The sequence below is a fragment of the Odocoileus virginianus genome, chromosome 7, assembly GCF_023699985.2.
Source record: "Odocoileus virginianus isolate 20LAN1187 ecotype Illinois chromosome 7, Ovbor_1.2, whole genome shotgun sequence".
Lineage (NCBI taxonomy): Eukaryota > Metazoa > Chordata > Mammalia > Artiodactyla > Cervidae > Odocoileus > Odocoileus virginianus.
This window is the reverse complement of record NC_069680.1, coordinates 29,917,094-29,922,815: the sequence shown is the minus strand read 5'-3', so window position 1 is coordinate 29,922,815 and position 5,722 is coordinate 29,917,094. Positions and strand designations below refer to the sequence as shown.

Below are 5,722 nucleotides of genomic sequence, written 5' to 3'. Positions count from 1 at the left end.
CCTTAGGTCAGGTTCCCTGAAGCAGAGCCTGAGGCAGGGTTTCAGATGTTTGTGGCTAATTGCAGGAATGAGCTTCTGGAAACACCTTTAACAGGAGAACCAGGAGCAAGATAAGAAAGGAGGAGGTGAGAAAGGATTCTGGTCTCAGCTAAAGCCTGGCCAGCCCTGGTCCAGCGGTGGGAAGTGGAAGGGAGCTATGGAGCATATATCACATTCCCCACCAGACTCCTTGCTGGGTAAGGACAGCGCACCAGTGGGGTAGTGCCAGGCAGTTAGGAAAATGAGGTATGGGTCCTCGTCGAGGAGTTTGGTATTTGGAGATTATGGAAGCTACGAGAAAATGGGATGTTTCTGTAAAGTTTTAAGGCAGTCTAGCTCAAGGCTGGATTTCAGATACTAGACCACTCCCCAGGCTCTAACCTTTAGCAAGCTGCTTGAAGTACATTTGCCTCAATGTTTTCATCTGGAAAATGGGAGTTCTAAGGCCCTTGTGAAAATCAAAGGAAGATAGTGAAATGCTGTTTGTGCCTGGCCCGTGGTGTGTGCTTGGAGAGTTTTAGCTGCAAAGAGCCTAGAAGGGTGCCTGGACTCTTGCAGGAGCCCCATAAGCATCTGCTGAATGAGACCTTGTGTCGTGTTGTGCAACTTCACACATACACTTTACATTCGAGGACTTTATGTCTTTGTGTTTGTTTTAATATAAGATGATTTTTCTTTAAATGCACATTATTATGGTAGTTGCTCCAGGAGAGTGTGTCTGGTTGGCATTCTGTGTAGCCTCCCAGGGTCCTTGTGGGTTCATGGGATGTGATCTCTTCTCTGTGCCTGATGCATCCAGCTGAAAAAGAGGACTTGGGATGGGATTTTGCAGGTCCAGGCTTGGTCTACAATGACACATTTCACATATGTTAAAAGATCTTCAAGGTCAGGGCTTTTTTTTTTTTTTTTTAATGCCAGAGACAGGGGAAGCGGGCCAGGCCACGGTGGCGGGTTTACATGTTGCTGTCCAAAGCTCTTCTAATGAAGCAGGAGTGCTATAAAGTCCAGGATGAAAGAATGAAAACAGTTAGAAGATCCAGGTTGTAAATCTCTGCTCACAGTGGTAGACCTTTTGATACTCAACTAGTGGGATGAGGTGTCAGTCTATTTTTTCCTGTCTCATAGTTAGCCATTTCCCTAAAAATATAGCCTCATTGTGTGCCTCGTGGAATATTACTATGGGATTGAGTAATAAAAGAAACGTCATTATAAATGTGTGTAATGGAACAAAGGAGGTTGCCATGGGAACCTGGACTATTAATTTCCAGAAATTTCTGAGTCTGATTCATGAACTTAATGTTGCAAGGACCTAGCTGTTGTACTAAACAAAGATAGAATGCCATTTTAGATAGCACCTTTCTAACTAAAAATCCCCAAATGCTTTTTAAAACATTCTGAGATATTTTGTCAAGGCCATGTACAGACATGAGAGTTGGATCGTAAAGAAGGCTGAGTGCTGAAGAAATGATTCTTTCAAACTGTGGTGCTGAAGAAGACTCATGAGAGTCCTCTGGACAGCAAGGAGATCAAACCAGCCAATCCTAAAGGAAATCAACACTGAATATTCATTGGAAGGACTGATGCTGAAGCTGAAGCTCCAATATTTCAGCCACCAGATGCAAAGAGCCGACTCATCGGAAAACACCCTGATGCTGGGAAAGGCTGAAGGCAAGAAGAGAAGGTGATGACAGAGAGTGAGATGGTTAGATGGCATCACTGACTCAATGGACATGGAGTTGAGAAAACTTCGGGAGATAGTGAAGGACAGGGAAACCTGGAGTGCTGCAGTCCGTGGGATTGCAAAGAGTTGGACACAACTGCGTGACTGAAAGAGAACAACAGCAAAGATAATTTGATGGTGTATGGTAAAGCACTTAATTGACACCAGTTCAGTTCAGTCACTTGGTCGTGTCCTTGACATCCATACACATGTGGATAAGCAAAAACAAGGACTCCAACTTTCCAGTGGTGATACTGCATGCCAGAGCACACATACAAGCAGACTTCTGTATGTGGGGTTTTAGCAAAGTTCAAGCTTTTTCAGGTTGCTCCCTGGATGAGAAGCATACTGTGTGTTGTGCTGCAAACCTGGAAGACACACAGCTACTGAATGAGCCCTAGGTCTTTCCTCACAACAGAACTGAACCTCTGATAAAAGTGAAAGTGTTAGTCACTCAGTCATGTCCAATTCTTTGTGACTCCATGGACTGTAGCCTGCCAGTCTCCTCTATACATGGGATGTCCCAGGCAAGAACACTGGAGTGGGTAGCCATTCCCTTCTCCAGGGGATCTTCCCAACCCACAGATCAAAACCCAGTTTCCTGCATTGCAGGCATATTCTTTGCCATCTGAGCCATCAGGAAAGCTCTAAACCTCTGATAAGAGGTTCCCAATCCAAACCCAGAAGCTCCTGAGATCTGTTTTTGGAAGGAGATCAAATTAGACAGGGGAAGAAGCAAAGAAAAGTGAAAGAGAACTGAGAGGATTCTTGGTTCACAAACTACCTCCATGTGCCTTTGGAGATTCAAGAAGGAACTTCAAGTTGGGCTCTCATGTCTGGGGGTGACCATGACTCTTTTTTCTTTCTCCAGGAAGCGCCTTGACCTTCCACATGGGCAAACTTTCAGAAGCTAGTCCAAGGACTCTGAGGTTCAAGCATGAAGGTTTCAGGATGGCCATGATTGTTCCAGCAAATTCTAAGCATGCATGCTTCCCATGATGTCCAGCCATCAGTGAGGCAGTGACAATGGTTTGGGCAAGGGGCTGACTCCCTGACCCACAGCAGGATGTCTGTTCAGTGACAGTCTGGCTTCTTCTCCCCGGTTTGATTAGAAGGCAAATACAAACTGCTCCTGGGAGACAGTGTTATGGAATGCCCTGCTCAAGGTATCCATAATTCATCTGCTTCAGAAATTCCTGCTCTGGAGCCCACAGCATCCAGAGAGGGATTCTAGAGCCAGGAATCTAGAAGAATGAGGAGCCAGGAGCAAATATTCCACGAGACACATGGACACTTAACTGACTCATGAACCATGCTCGAGGAACATTATCATCCCCTGTAGGCTACCTGGGGACATAGCAGGCATGTGTGCTGGGGCCTTCCACACCAGAAATACCCATGGAGCAGCTAAAAAGGTGATGCACTGGAAAGAAACTTTGTATGTTTTGAGGGTAGGTGGACCAATGGTCAGGCAGGGGACAGGAAGGCAGCTGGTCCTTGAAGAGGCAGGTGTCAGAAGCAGAGGCCTTCCTCCCAGGAATAGCTGGAAACTCAGCCACACTCCCAGGACTTGTCGTATTTGATTTGGAGGAGCTGGGAAATACTCTATCTTCTCAATTAGTACGTCTTGAATGTTTGAATAAATGAATGAAAGTCACCATTAAAACATAAGTAATTAGAAGTGAAAAATATAGACATGTGTACTGTGTTGGGCTTCTCCAGTGGCTCAGCAGTAAAGAATTTGCCTGCAATGCAGGAGACATAAGAGACACAGGTTCTATCCTTGGGTCAGGAAGACCGCCTGGAGGAGAGCATAGCAACCCACTCCAGTATTCTTGCCTGGAGAATCCCACAGACAGAGGAGCCTGGCAGGCTACAGCCCATTTGGGTCACACAGAGTCGAACACAACTGAAGCTATCATCTGAGCACACACACATGCATGCATGTATTCTGTGTTACCTTGGCAAGTTCCAAAGTGCTCACCCTGCTCGGGAGTAATTCTGCTCAGATTAACCTCGGTTAGATGTTACATGCAAGGCCGTGAGCATGTCACTGGGGTGTCCATGAATCTCAGCCTCTGCCTTCAAGGAGCCCTTGATCGGGTGCTTAGGCAGACATGCCTTTGGCTTGAGGACTGAGGTGATGACACAGGCCATTCTGCCCCTGAGCAGAGGGTTAAGGATGCCCATGTGTGAAAAGCCCCAAAGCACAGAAAGACTGTGTGAGACTCAGCACAGCTTCCTAAACGCCAAGCATAGAGCATGTATCTCCCTCTTCACTGCAGTCAAAATTGATGGGGTGGGGATGGGAGGTAGGGAGATGGGGGTGGGTTTGTCCTAGACACAGCAGGTTCCAGGCTGAGCCCAAGTCCCCTGGAACTTCGCCAGCCAGATGGCAAAGGGCAGTCGGGGGTGATGGAGCGAGGGTACCCTGATATCTTATGGCACTGCTTTTCCTAAAGTTGAGATTCAGCATCTGAAGGACATCGTTGTTGCCCAAGAGACCCAGGAATGCTAGGTGGCCTGAATCCACTCACCAGTCAGTACTGAACATGAACCAGAACCTACCCCTCTTCCCAGCTCCCCTGACTCCCAGCAGAATGTTCTTTGTAGTGTTCTCATGTGTGGGAACCATGTCCAGGGCTTGTCCTCAAAAGGACGCCGTGGAAAATAACTTGAATTAGGGCCATGCTCTCCTTCAGGTAGCCTGCGTCAGTTAGAAAAGGCAAAACTGTCACGTGCATCATGCTCTCTGGGTCTTAGTCTTCAGGGTGAAGGCAGTGTTGTTTCTAGGTGGCAGTAGGCTCTAGGTGTGAGCAGACTTCCCACTAGGGCACAGACCCTCAGTGCTAGTTCAGCCAAGGACTAGGGTACCGTGTGGCGAGCCCCTTTACAGGTTTCCACGGACTCCATTTTATACCTTTCCCTTCGGTGTCACTGGAGAAGGAAATGGCAACCTACTCCATGGAGAATCCCAAGGACAGAGGAGCCTGACAGGCTACAGTCTATGGGCTCACAAGAGTCAAACATGACAGCAACTAAGCACAGCTTTCGTGTCACCCTGAAGATGGCATTTCAGTGATCAGACCGGGGGGTTTTCTAGTTCCACGGTTGTCCCCACATTTTAATCCAATCCTCCCCCGTCTCCACCTTGCTTATCAAAGGGTCCTCACCCCTGCCAGACACTTGCCGAGTAAGGAGCTTGCGGGGATCCCAAGGAGGCCGTTAGAATATTTCCTCTGAAGACCCCACACCTAACTCGGTGAGGTCCTCACCCAGGAACCTTTCTTCCATCCTCCCTGACAGGACAGGGTGAACCCAGACTCTCTTTCCTGAGACATTTACATCCCTAAGGTCAAAGCCCCTGGAAGAACCCCAGACTCTTCTCCTCACCTGGAAAAACGTGCGGGTTCCTCACCTGGAAAAACGTGCGGGTTCCTCACCCTCTTTCATCCGAGACCCCCTCCTTCAGACAGATGACGGTTTGCCAGGGCGTTTTCGAGCGCGCTGCTCAGACCTGGAGGCAGGTGTGATGGGCCCGTAGGTGGACGTCAATGGCGGCGCTCCTCTGGGTTTTGGCGACCTTCTCCCGCCGGCCCCGAGGGCCACAGGGCTGTGCGGGCGCATGCGCGCAGGCTCGTGGGCGCATGCGTGCCGGCGCGTGCGCGAGGCGGCCCGGCAGGCGCGGCGGCGGCAGGCAGAGCCCCCTGACGATTCGTGTACTTCCCGATTCCCTGTGATGCGTTAGAGAGACAAGAAGGCAAAGCCGGCTGATACAATGGTGATTTCCTCAGGACTCCAGGACTGAATTAATTGTGTACACCTTGAGGAAAGAGTGGAGGAAACAATAGGAAAGCTCCCTTTAAAGTCATCTTATTAAGGGAGAAGCAGCCTGGCCTCTCTCTCGCAGGGAACCTCCGATCTGCCTTATCAAACACAAGGTGCTTGCCAGATGCAACAGGT

At 48.9% G+C, this 5,722-nt stretch overlaps 1 long non-coding RNA gene across 2 annotated transcripts; it reads right to left on the bottom strand.

The window, feature by feature from the left end:
- Window positions 1-674: 674 nt before the first annotated feature.
- On the bottom strand, window positions 675-5,375 carry LOC110128517 (uncharacterized). Of its 2 annotated transcripts, none has more exons than XR_011488673.1 (2): window positions 5,153-5,375; window positions 675-838 (listed from the first exon to the last, which is right to left on the bottom strand). It is a non-coding gene; the product is annotated as an uncharacterized lncRNA (long non-coding RNA). The 2 variants fall into 2 exon arrangements; XR_002311195.1 differs by having other exon boundaries at window positions 5,178-5,375.
- Window positions 5,376-5,722: the final 347 nt, after the last annotated feature.